General features: G+C 39.4%; 1 pseudogene; it reads right to left on the minus strand.

Annotated features, from left to right (window-relative positions):
• The window catches only part of LOC142297275 (putative cation-transporting ATPase 13A4), a 100,401-nt pseudogene extending 94,506 nt beyond the window's left edge, over positions 1-5,895 (minus strand).
• Positions 5,896-14,533: the final 8,638 nt, after the last annotated feature.

A 14,533-nucleotide genomic window follows, 5' to 3' on the forward strand; every position in this document is an offset into this window, starting at 1 on the left:
CATATTTTTCGTACAGATTGTACAATAATTGTATTTGATCTGATCCATGAATGTTTGAAATTTTTGAATTTCTAAAAATTGTTTAGTAATCATTCACCTTGAGGTAGGGTGCATAAGGGTAAGCCGACGTGGAACGGGGGCGCCCAAAAAGCTACGGCGTCAAACCCCCCGTCGGTAGGTAGGAGCAAGCATGTATAGGGTGAGATAGGGACTCCATAGAGACTGTCCACCCCTTCTACCCTTTTGTGCACCTATGGTGTAATGAATGCTTTTTGATATCTGGGGGGCATCAAGAAATAATTAGTTTTCTATAAAAAAAAAAAAAGGGGGTGTATGCTACACACACGCCAGCATATAATTCCCCACAGCTAAGGGCAGTCCCTTTCTTCCTTATTTAGAGGGATCCCATTTGGTAATGCCCTTTTTTGCTTGTATGCCCCTATGTGTGCTCACAGTCACTGGGTGTATTTTAACCAAATCTAGATATTAATAAAAGTTACATTTTATTCTGGTAATTGAGGTTCTTTATATTATTGTTAAGGATAGTATACAGCTACACACAACTACTGGAGACAGGGCAGGTATTAGGGACCAGCATAAGGCATGAAATAGTCAGAGACTGGTAATGCTAAAGATGAGCAGATCTGACAAAACTCGAATTTGAAAAATCACACAGATTTTACCAGGAAATTAGAATCACATCAAAGTTATTACCGCAAACCGAATTGCTTGTTATGCTCTGAGGTCTTTGCAGACCCCAAATTATAATAAATGTATGATGTAAAAAACAAAAAAAATCCCAATACCTCATGACTCCATGACTCACCTGTGCCACCACTCTCAAGCCTCAATATCTGCCATCCAGTCCTGCGCCATTATGTGCTGCATCTCCTGTGTCTTCATTCTAGACATAGACGTCTGGCCACGACCAGGTCACAGAAGACCATATGCGCCAAGCTAATGCGGTGCACGTCATGACATCACAATGTTGTAACGTACGTTGCAACTTTGCAATGTGCAGTGATCTCTGATGCCTGGCCACAGCAAGAAGGACTAGAGGCACAGAGGATCAGATGACAGGTAATGAGTAATAGGGGCAGTTATACACATAACTAGTGAGGTGGGAATTAGACCTTTTTTTGTTTTTCAACCATTCCCAACTATCTCAGATGGCCACCATTCACAATCTTGTAACGTACATTGCACCTTTACGATATGCAGTGAGCTCAGATACCTGGTTAAAGCAAGAAGGATCAGAGGCACAGAGGACCAGACAACAGGTAATTAGCAGGGAGGACAACCCTACACATAACTAGTGAGGTGGGAATTAGACTTTTTTTTTGTTTTTCAATCATTCCCATTTATCTCAGGTGGCCACCATCCTATTGGTTTCACATTGAGTTAATTACAAAAAATCCATATTCTGGAAAATTTGGATTTTTGTAAAATTTGGGTAGAATTCAATTGCACTCTAATAAATTCTCCCATCATAAGAACCTCTGTTTTATTTGATTAATATCCAAATGACAGTTACTTGTAAAAGAGAAATGATGAGAAGAATAATTCAAATCAATGAGATTAAATATTTCAGTTTGTGCGTATGAATGTAACATAAAAAGAGTCATCTCATTGAGTTACCTGATGCTCTGCTCTCCACTTGTCAACCCAGAAGCAAATTTTGAATGAATGTCGTAACAGGTAAGGTTGTCCTCAAGAACCCTACAGCATAATTACACGGTTAATAAACATGGGGTACATTGAGTAGATATATAAACTGGTGAATAATTTCATTGTATGAGAAACCTTTCTATACTTACCCTGCTCTGCGAAACTGTTGTTCGTCTTGATCCCAAACATAACATATTTTTTGTACTTTGATCAGCTTAACCTGAAAAAGTCAATAAAGATTTTAATCAATGTTTGTCATTTTTAACAAGATTCCACACACAAATCTACTCAAGCTGATGGACATCATTTATTAATTTCTTTGCCAAAACATTACCGGTACAACACAACCTATAATTATGAGGAAAAAATGGAGGCAAGGCTTGCACTTTTACACTTATTTAGTAAAGGGTTTTTTTGTTCATTGACAAACATGCAGAGAAAAGTGGGTGTTGATCGGAAATAGTTTTCGATTCATTCATTTTGTGTGAGTTCAAGAGCACAAAATACATATGTGAGAATCTCTACAACAGAATACAAACTGATTGCAGGTCTACATCTAACATAATACATAAGTAATCAGTGAGACTAGATAGCGAATACTTTGAAAAGACCTGGGGTGTCATGTTCTTCTGTAATAGTGTCATTTGTAATTGATATCATATATGCAACATAAGTACTACAATGTTGCATACATTTCCAATTTTATAAACTTCCTTATTTTGAAATGGGAGTGAGATGGCATAATATACAGTCCCTGACAGAGGTTCTGTCGCTTATTCATGTTATGTAAATAAAAGATTATAACCTGACTTTAGATTCATCCATTGGTTTCATAAATTACTCTTTTGAAAGCTGAAACCCTCCCAAATTTGGTTTAGGTTATGAAAATAAAGTTGCTACAAAGCTGAAATATTGATCATTTAATGAACACAGAAAGGTCAGATTTTGGCAAGACAAAAGGAGGAGCGACCCAAGTACCACAGAGCACCCACAGTAGACAGCAAAACCCCACATCCTCCATAAAATATTATCCATGTACTATCACAAATATCTAAAATCATTCATATAATACTGTATACATTACCTTCAGATCTGTCTTTCGAATGGCCTTATTAATGATGGACTTGCCATCAGCAATCAGTGGCTGTGCAGATGTTGTGTTCAGTGATATATTTAGGTTCTGAAGTTCAATCCATGTCACTTTCTTCCACAAATATTGCTCAAATTCATCCTGTGAGATAAAAAAAAAATGTATACAATGTCAATATATATTTAAAGAATATTTGTTATAGATTATTGTAAATGCTCTTTTTCATCTTCTAGAATATATGAAGCAAAATAGACAACAAGAATGGATGGACATTCATGATTTGCTCTCATTCAAAGAACCATAGTGCTTTATTACTTACTGTTGTTTTCAGTAATATAGCATCAGCATCTTGTAAGCAGCATGGAATACAATGTGCCCACACATGCCATTCAGGCTTCCAATAGAAAATCAGCCAAAGAAAGCCACAGGTAAGTATATATCCCAGAACACAAAGGAATTTCCTGCCCGGTTGTTCTTTATAGCCAAATGTTTCCTGAAACAATCAAAATGTTTCACATCATGAAATTTCTGTTTCAGACTTTCTAGTTATCCTTATAAAATCAGTACAGATTATCGAACAAGTAACATTTTAACATTATTTCCATGAATTATTCAAAATGGGGTCTAGGGCACATGTACTATTTTAATTAAAACACATATTTAACCTTCATTCGAAATGAAAATCAAGTGGTCTTTTCTACTCTAGTTCCTGTGTGAATCATGACACCCACTACCATGAAGCAGCCAGAAGTCATTCCTCTGATCAAAAGGAACTGTCAATTTTTATCTTTTTCTGAAATATCACTTTACCTATTTTATATTAATTAATTTCTCTGCAGAAGACCAATGAAGTGTAAATGTATAGTTCCACTGGTGGCAGTGGCGGACACAGACAGAAAAGGGTCCCTGTGCAAGAACAGTATTTGGGCCCTTTAGAGTCCAATAGCTCAGAATAATGCAAAATTCTACCATTTTGGAGGTGTAAGTGGGCCCCCTTACCTCTTGAGCCCCTATGCGGCTGCACAGGTTGCACCAATGATATGTCTGCCCCTGACTGGTGGACAGAGATTGAAGAAGCCAATTAAGGGAAAAGGTATAATTGCACTGGTGGCACTATCGAATACAGACAGAAAAGGGTCCCTGTGTAAGAACAATACATGGGCCCATTGCAGTTCAGTAACATCATAGTGCACAGTTCTACCTGATTTGGAGGTGGAAATGGTCCCCTTGCCTCTTGGGTCCATCTGTGTACAGGTTGCTCCAATGATATGCCTGCTCCTCTATAGTTGACTATATTTTCTTTTGGCAATCAACTAAAATTGCTCCCGGTATTCTTCATAAGACAGTCTTAAAGTTGAATAAAAAACTGTTTTACTGCTATACTGGTTTACATTTTTTCTCTTTTATGGAATTATGCTGCATATTTTTTAGCAAAAGTGCCAAAGTGTGAAATTTGCCATTGTATGGCTATTTTATGGCATAAATCAGAGGCATTAGTGGTGAAAAGAAGAAAGTCTTACCAGGATCAACACAGAGAGTATATTGAAAAGCAAACTTTATTCCCAATCCCTAAAAAAGAAAAACACTTTAAAACAGCAGTGTAGACAGAGGTCTATGTGTTTCAAGCCGAAAACTGCTGTTAATCATGATTAAGAGCAGTTTTCTGCTCAAAGCGCGTAGACCTCTCTATGAGGATTCTAGTAAGACTTTCTTCATTTCATCATGATTCCTGGTGGTCGGCCCAGATCTTCCTCACCCACATCAAGCTTAGCACCTAGTGAACTGATCTTTTTTCGTTGTTTTTATTTGCTAGTGGTATACTGTATGTGAAGAAATCCTCCCTATGCAAACCTCCAATTTACACTGTAATTGTGGGGTAGATTCACTTTTGTTCACATGTATTGTTTTCAATTCACTTTTTGGAAAGTACTCAGTGTTATACAGTTGCAACAAATTGAATGATATTTCTAAAAGTTCATGCACACATTGTGTTATTTATTTCTGTTACATTTTTGCTACAGTTTTCACCATTGAGGCTCAGCAGCAAGAAAAAAAAAATATTAAGGAAATGCATTAAAAACTGCATCAAAACCATGGTAATAATCTTACAGAGAAGCCATATGGAGAAATAAGTATATAGTAATTTATTATTGTCATATATCAGTCCATCCTCATATATTATCAGAACATAATGTATTATTTACACATTTAGTAGCGTTGTACTGTGATTCATTTAATACTTTTTGTCAATAGGATATTGTCATATTTCAAATATTAAAAAATACAATCTGTGTGTTAATCAGTAATAAATATTTATACACTATTAGCTTTATTTACGATTTTCACTATATTCACAATACATATCAAAGCTCTCATAACTCAATGGGGGAGGTATTATGAGGCTCTTTAGAAAGACACTTTTTCTTATCATTTCATTGCTCCAAATTTATCACAGTCACACACTGATATATTTGGCTCATTTTAACACTTACACTTTTGTCTAGAATTGTTAGTCTACTTATTGAGCCAGCAAACACCTAATATTCATAACTAATAGGGATGATCGAATACCTCAAATATTCGGCTTCGCGAATATATGACGAATAGGTCGTCACTATGCGAATATTCGATGCGCAATGTAAGTCTATGGAAAGCCCGAATAGTTCCGAATAGTTGTAATTCGGGTTTCCCATAGACTTACATTGTGCATCAAATATTCGCGAATAGCAGCGACCTATTCGTCAAATATTCGCAAAGCTAAATATTTAAGGTATTTGATCATCCCTAATAACTAACCATGTACAATTTTAAAAAGCGGAGATATAGGCGCCAAAATGACAAAAAGTTAACATTATGAAAAATGGCACAAGAGCCCCATATATGACATTATTATGGGATGTAAATTCTCTGTATTTTATTGAGCATTCTAGTATTTTGTTCCAATGCACAAAGCAGATTTAAGAATAATTCACAGTGAATACTCACCAAAACACCTGAATGGACCTTGAAGAAACTAATATTTACTATTGAAATTACTTTGTACAGATGTTAATAAGTTAATAAAGAAGTCTCACCATTTCATTTTCTTCTCCTTCATTAAGAATGGACTGATGCTTTTTATTTTCATTGCTCTCCATGAAAATGTTATTTTCTGAGGATTTCTTCCCTGTGAAATGCTTCCTGAAAAATGACTGCAAGTAACTGTTCTTCAATGATAATAAATTTCCAGCTTGCCCTATATCTACTATTCATTGACAATGTGCCTTATGTATCCACTGTCCCGAGAACACACCCCTGTGTTCTCAGGACTTCCAAATTGCCACATAGTTTTGAAATCAGTGGATTGATATATTGCTATTGCACATTTCCAAGACATTTCCTCATTTGCCTAAAGCGACTTGATTTCACCTGGATATGGAAGCTCCAACTCTTCAATATATTTTAACCATAATAATCATAGTTATAGAGTTTGAAAAAAGATCTAGGTCCTTCAAGTTCAACCTTCCTCCATCAATTGTACATTTCAACACTAGATCATATATAACTGACAATGCTGCGTATACTGAGGAAATCATCCAGCCCTTTTATGAAAGTTGATATAGTGTCAGCCATTTACTACCTCTTGTGGTAGGGCATTCCACAGTCTGACTGCTCTAACTGTAAAGAATCCTTTCCTCTTCAGCTGCTGGAATCGTCTTTATTCCACCCCCTGGTCCCAAGTATTGTGTTTTCAAGGAGTAAGCTATGTGCTAGTCTTTTGTATTGACCATATATATATATATATATATATATATATACATATATATATACATATATATATTTATATATATATATATATATATATATATATATATATATAAAATTGAGATCTTCTCTGAGATGTCTTTTTTCTAAGCTAAACAAGCACAAACTTTTTCAACCTCTCATCATATGGGAGGCCTGCCATTCCTTGCAATGATCTATGTAAAAAATCCAATATAGAATGTATTGTATTTGACAAAATTAAAAAAGTGCATATCAGAACATCACTTCTATATGTACAGGACATGAACAATTTTACAACATGGGAATTTATCTGGAAACAGTCCTCACCACTGCTGCATCTACTGATTTAGAAGAACGTATCTAGGCAAATATGTAAGGATAAAAATGTCAGCTCACCGTGTCTGCAAGAACGTCCTTTGCGAGTATACAATGTATACACTGAACTAATATTCAGATAGAGAAAATGCCAGCACACCGCGTCCTGATGAGGAAAATAATCTTGTTCTTTATTTTGTTCTACCAGGTTATATAAACATCCCATTTGCCAATATTTCTGATCATACAGCTCTTTTTCTAAGTCTAACATCGGGGATTAGTGTGCCTCTTAAATACATCCTGTCTACTCTATTACTTCATAAAAAAAACCTCAATACACTTCTATGAAACATATTTAGAAAAATAACTATAAAATGTTACTTTGAAACAAATATGTTCTCTACATGAGATTTTTCTTCATAAATATAGTTATGTTTGTAAGGAAATCAACAATGGCAAGTGAGATCATACATTACCTTTAATCTCGCCAGTGATCAGGTTTCAGGGCATAACAAAAATCCAATATGCTTCACATTTCATCAGAATCCGTCTTCTATCTCAACATCTACATGTGGTGTTAATGTTAACCTTTTCAATGCCAACTACTGGGCATGGGGCTGGGTCACCTTTATGATGTCTACTCAAATGTTTGGATCCAGCAGAAACATTACAGGTATCATGGTCCACACTGAAATATGTTTTCTGATATGCACTTTCAATGGAAATGTTTTACATCCTACATATTGGATGCAACATATTTGTCACTTATGCAGAGTTATATATGTGAGATCGTATGTTGTATGACATCTTGGTAGTCATGTGTTTCTGAACATGTCTGCACATTTTATATATTCCATGCCAGCATCTGAAACAATGTCGATAATAACCATGTGTTTTTTAGTTAATTCTGGCATATCAGATAGTCTGGAAAAACTTTCAGACCGACAATGTAGGCTATCTTAGAAACCCCTTTCTGCAATTCACTCTCCAATTGTTTGGCTTGTCCAAGAATGGATTTCTATTTCTTAATAATATTCTTAATCCAATTAAACTCCCCACTGTGGTCAGATGAAAAATAATCTCAGCTATATTTGACTTTTAGCTTAGTATTACTTTAGCACAACATGTTATCTTCCTTGTCTTTATTTTCAACTTGCTGTATTGCTCTTTCTATATTCTGTCTCAAGCATCTCATTCCACAAGCCTGTTATCATGCTCCAGTTCCCATGGCAGTGAGTCCAAGCAATTTCTCCACTATTTTTTCCAAACTTGCCTAAAACTTTTGTACAGTGCTATATGGTAAGTGTTCTTAATATATTCTCATACATACCTTAAAGAAGTTATGCACTACTTTTACATTGATGGCCTATCCGGAGCTGCCCCGTCTTCTGATAGTGGCCCCCGCCAATTAATGCACATCTACCTCCTACTGATTTGCAGAACCCAGCCGCTACCACTATCAGAAGATGGGTGCTTTAGAAATGAGCATTTCCGGTTGGCTGCTGCTGCTGCCGCCAACATCGAAGGCAGCTGATCAGCAAGGGTGCAGGATGTCAGACCCCAGCCGATCAGAAATGTAAAACTAATGAACAACCTCTTTAAGTATGTTTGTAACAAGTTATGACCCATGAGCTCAAGTTTACATTGTACAAACTAGCGATGAGCAGATCTTTTGAATTTGTTGACTTCAACAAATTTTTCAAAGAGATTTGAAAACATGTGTGCACATCTCAATACTGGAAATCTTATAATTACTTGAAAAATACACGTGTGGGAAAGAGTAGAGAGAAAGAAGACATCGCTGAAACAGCTTAATCTCAATTAGAGAAAAAAAGAGAGGACCCTGATGATCATAAGAACTCACATTCTACAGGAGAGAGAGAAGACTTCTGATCATAACAGCTTACAAAGTGCATGAGAGAGAGCTTACACTCTATAGGAGAGATAGATGACCCCATTGACCATAATAGCATACACTTTGGAGGAGAGAGAAACTTAGCCATTGACTCAGGAATTATAAAATTACTCTGCTGTACAAACTGTGCTTTACTGAAAACCACTGATCTGTGATGGTCCAATTACTGCCCATCACTGGGTATGATAATCTGTAAGATTTCATAGCTGCAAGGTAATATGAGGAAGTCCACATGGCAATGCAGAAATACTGCACATTAGCCTGCTTTCTGAGGCTTCAGGAGTTTGGAAAATGATGGCGGGTAACAGTTTTTTGCAAATTGGTAAATAGGTCTTAGAGCGTTCAAATTTCCATGAATCTGTGAATTTTTGAAAACTCAACTTGATCTGCTCATTTCTAGTATGAACCATGTCTGGCCACTATGGGCCTCATGTGGTTGTAATAATATTTTATAGAATTTTGCTAAGAAATATTGATATTATTGTTTGTTTCAGTACTATGTGTTGTATTTGATTTTCAGTTAGTACTCTCTGTCTCATAATTCCAGTAGGATATTTAAAATGATTTTATACTCCGGCGTCAGATTATTTTTTTAATCTGCATTGTATGCTTGGTCAGATAACAATTTTATTAATAAGCGCATTGTAAAGAAATATTAATCCTTTCTGTCTACTTGGAACTCCAGTTCTTGAAATTTTTTGCAAACAAGATTGCTAACAAGTTTTTTTAGAGTAAAAAGTTTTTAGAGAAAAAATTTGGTTTATTTTCTCAGAAACACACTTGTCCATGGGTTATGTCTGGTATTGCAGCTCAGCTCTAGGAAATGGGTTTAATAGCACTAAACTACAGAGGTCTATACACAACCTGTCTGCAGGTCTGGCGCCATATCTGTAAAAAAATCCTTTATTTTCTAATCCTCTAGAATGAATCTTGTGTATAAGAATATAAGATTTACATGTGCCACATGATTCTGCACAAGAAGAAAAACTATTCTCAGAATTTAGCGTTCTACACCCTTATTATTTAGTTGTTTTTTCTCTTAATGGGATTGTCTGGTCTAAAGCTGCTCAATACCTGTAGGCCATAGGCTATGTGCGCAGGTTGCATTTTTTCCCGCGTTAATGTTGCATTTTGAACTGCAGTGTTTCAGTGCCAAATTACATGCATTCAGCTTCCCCAGCAAAGTCTATGAAAAGTCTGAAAATTCAATGCGCATGCTGCATTTTTAAATGCAGCATTTTGGATGCCAAAAATCGCTGCGAAAAAAAAAGCAGCATGTCATTTCTTTTGTGCTTTGTAACTGCATTCTCCACCCACTGAAATCAATGATGTGGGTCAAAACGCAAGCAAAACGCAGGTCTTTTTAGTCTCTCTCTGTCCATGTCGGTCAATCTCTGTCTGTTGATGTCGGTCAATCTCCCTCTGTCTGTCGGTCGGTCTCTTTCTCTGTCAGTTAGTCACTCTGTCTGTCTGTCTCTCTCTCTGTCCGTCAGTCTCTCTCTCTGTCTGTCCCTCTCTCTGTCCGTCGGTCGGTCTCTCCCCCTCTCTCATATTCACCGATCCCCGATCACCAGCGAAGCATGGCGCTGCACGGCTGTCACAAAGCTCCGGCGGCTTCTCCTCTTTTGAAAATGCTGGTCGCTCATTATTCCATCTCGTATTCCCTGCTTTCCCCACCCACCGGCTCCTATGATTGGTTGCAGTCAGACACGTCCCCACGCTGAGTGACAGCTGTCTCACTGCAACCAATCACAGCCACTGGTGGGTGGCTCTATATCGTGCAGTAAAATAAATAAATAATTAAAAAAAAAACGACGTGCGGTCCCCCCCAATTTTGATACCAGCCAAGATAAAGCCACACAGCTGAAGGCTGGTATTCTCAGGATGGGGAGCTCCACGTTATGGGGATCCCCCTGTCATGTCCCCATCGGAGTCCGCTCCTGCGACTTCTGCTCCGATCGCCAGACAACACCATGTACCCACCATGGATAGTGCTGGTGATGGGAGAGGAGTCGCTGCCCATGGTTCTGCGGAGCACAGTGTCACATCCCCACCGGAGTCCGCTCCTGCGACTTCTGCTCCGATCGCCAGATGACGCCATGTTCCCACCATGGATAGTGGTGGTGATGGGAGAGGACTCGGTGCCCGTGGCTCTGCGGAGCACAGGCTCCACTCATCCACTAGGCTGGGTTTCCCTGGAACTTGCAGTACCACTGGCTGACTGTAGGTGGCGTATGTCACTCGGCTGAAGTGGCCAACATTCACCTGCAGCCTATGGGAAGACACCACACCCTTCTTATTCCCTCTCCTGTCACATGATCACTGCCAGTGATAGTTCTGTTCTTCTGGCTCATGTGCTGTTTGTATTGTGATTCCTGTGCGCTGACCTTGCTTGTGTTTGACTACCCTCCTGCCTGTCGTTTTTGTACCTTGCTGCCCGTTCCGGATTTGACCCCTGCTTAGTCTCCTCACTACACCCTTGCCTGCCGATTCTGTTCCTGTTTTGCATCTCCTGGATTTTGACCCTGCCTGATGACTACGGACTACAGTCTACCACAGGTAGTGATCTCTGAGGCTCTGTGTAAATCCAAACCCCTGTACAGGGGTTAAAGGGTTGCAGAGTTCTTGGGGTCCTGCTTTGTGAGTGGCTTTTCACTAGATTCCCCTTACAGCCAGTCTGAGTCTGTGGCCCCTATCAGACATTACACCCCCCAGCCTAACAATATCAGCAAACAGCCGTGAAGGAATTGCCGCATCCATTAGATGCAACAGTCCCGGGACTCTACCTGGTTCATCCTGAATTGCCCTGGTGCGGTTGCAATTGGGGTAATAAGGAGTTAATGGCAGCCCATAGCTGCCACTAAGACCTAGGTTAATCATGGCAGGCGTCTTCCCGAGATACCTTCCATGATTAACCTGTAAGTTAAAGAAAATAAACACATACATCCGAAAAAATCCTTTATTTGGAATAAAAGACAAAAAAACCCACCCTCTTTCACCACTTTATTAATCCCCAAACATCCATCCAGGTCCGGCGTAATCCGCACGACATCCCACGATGCTCTCAGCTCTGCTACATGAAGCTGACAAGAGCGGCCACAAACCAGACCGTTCTCTGTCAGCTCCACACAGCAACTGAAGTGAGCCGCACAATCAGCGATGATGTCACTCAGGTTACCCGCGGCCACCGCTGGATCCTCCAACTGTGACAGCAAGTCGCCCAAGAGACTGAAGTGATCAGAGGTGCTGTCACTCAGGTCACCCATGGCTACCGCTCTCAGGTGGAGGATTCCAGCTGTGGCCATGGGTAACTTGAGTGACGGCATCGCTGAACGCGCTGCTCACTTCAGTCACTCAGGGGATTTGAGGTCACCGGGGAGTCCTTCACAGGTGACCGCTGATCAGGACACGACACACAGACAGAGCCGCGGTATGACAATGAAGTCGGGTGAAGTTCATCCAACTTCATTCTCATCGCGCGACTCTGTCTGTGTCTGCTGTCAGCGGGCATGTAGCAGAGCTCAATTGCAGTCCCACTGCAAAAAATGCATCCAAAACACATGCAAAGGGCATGCAAAATGCATCCAACATGCATGCATTTTGGATGCATTTTTTTGACAAACGCAGTGTTTACAGTTTTAGAGGGTGCGTTCTTTTCCGCACTGCACAGAACACAACGTGTACACATACCTTTAGTCTGTAAAAAATAACAAAATAAACTAATTGAATCTTCTGTCACCCTCCTGGATCCAGCACAGGCTGCTCTCTGGTCTGCAAGAAAACTACAAACACTGACTGCGCCTTTAAACCAGCCAAGGACCTCTGCAGTTGGTGATAAGCTTCAGTGCTCAGAAATTTAATTTAATGGATGTTTTTTCAATGATGCTTTTGCTAATTATTTGCAAATAGAAATTGCTCATGCATGGGTATGCACATTTTTTTTAAATCATGTTGCTGAAAAGTGTTCATATACACAGTGTTTTATTCCCTAATTAGAGTTACTGACTAGTCTTTAGGCCTGTATGTTTCTAAACTCAGCTAGTATCCTTATAACCCCCTATCTTGTAAATACAGTCTAAATGCAATGTACTGGATTGCACTAATATAGTTCAATCTAGACTATTCTACTCTCATTGCCCTACTTTAGCTCCCTGAATTTGTTAATTAGATTACCGCATCCATTATCCTATTTGAAGGAAGTTAAAGAAGCACTACCACTAATATTTTTATTGTTTAAAGGTGTGTATGTGCATGTAATGTAGTGTGAGTGTAATAACATACTCACCTAACGCTTCTCTCTGCAGTATCCAGTGCCATTCTGCTCCTCTTCTCAGTGATGTCACAGCTCTTCAGACTCTGCGGCTCACTCAATGCTCTATGTGTGAGCTAGAAGTTTTATTTACAATGAAATCCAGTGGTGTTGCATTCTGATGCTTCATAGACTAACATTGTAAAAGTCACTTCTGGGTCACAATGTTCTCTGCGTAACCTGGAGGAGTCTGCAGACAGGTAACTAGAGATGAGCGAGCCTCTGAAGGCTCGAGTTTGGTTCGGTTCGTCGAACGGAGTCCCTGTTCGAGTTCGGTTCGATGGACCGTTAAACGAACCTCTCGAACCCCATTGAAAACAGTGGGAGGCTAACACACTCACATAAAAACACATTATAAATGTACACATACAGTTAATAAACATTGCCATTACACTTACAGGTCCCCGCGACGTGTCCTGCACTCTGTCTCCCGCCGCTTTTCCTTCTGATAATCGCTGCGTACTCCCGGTAACCAGCACTGATGATAGGACCTTCCGTGACATAAAAAAAAGCATGTGACCAGTCACGTGTCTATTATCTCATCGGCTACAGACTGGTCACATGGCTATGATGTCATGCTAGGTCCTGTCATTCCATCTCTCCGGTACGCGGTGGTCGTTCCAGCATCTCCGTATACCAATGAAATGCTCTGGCACATGGTCGTCTTCCCCGTTCCATTATTCACCGGCTGCCACAGCCGCTCAATAACGCAGATCCCTGTTGCTATAGAAACCCGCCTGTCAGCGGTGATGTCACCGCTTACAGCCTGCAGCCTCTGCTCGCTCACTCACTGAGTGAATAGACTGCATGGGGTGCAGCAGCGTCTTCCTCCCATGCAGCGCTGTCTGATGTAGCAGAGCTGCATGGGTTGAACGAGAAGGAAGACAAAAGACCATGGATCATGGAGGGCTGACAGGGAGTAATAAACATGGAGTCTCTAAGTGTGTCTGTTTATATATTTCTATTAAAGTATTTTTTCTCTGTGTGTTTTTTTTTAACCCTTTATTGGAGATTCTTAATGGCTGGGTCAAACTTACCTGACATTAAGAATCTCTGGCTTAATACTAGCTAGTAAAACAAACCTAGTATTAACTCATGATTACCCAGCAAGCCACACGGCCTCAGGGGTGCTTGAAGAGTTGGATACAGCGCCAGATGATGGCGCTTCTATGAAAGTGCCATTTTCTGGGGCGGCTGCGGACTGCAATTCGCAGCAGAGGCGCCCAGAAAGCTCGGGCCAACCTGTGCTGCAGATTCCAATCCCCAGCTGCCTAGTTGTACCTGGCTGGACACAAAAATGTGGCAAAGCTCATGTCGATTTTTTTTTTTAATTATTTCATGAAATTTATGAAATAATTAAAAAAAGAAAAAAAAAAAGCTTTATGGCTAAGAAACCATGGTTAATTCTAATTTTCAAAAATTATGTTTATATAGACCATTAGACATAACTCAATGATTCTGTGGTACATTA

Source organism: Anomaloglossus baeobatrachus, chromosome 3 (genome assembly GCF_048569485.1).
Source record: "Anomaloglossus baeobatrachus isolate aAnoBae1 chromosome 3, aAnoBae1.hap1, whole genome shotgun sequence".
Lineage (NCBI taxonomy): Eukaryota > Metazoa > Chordata > Amphibia > Anura > Aromobatidae > Anomaloglossus > Anomaloglossus baeobatrachus.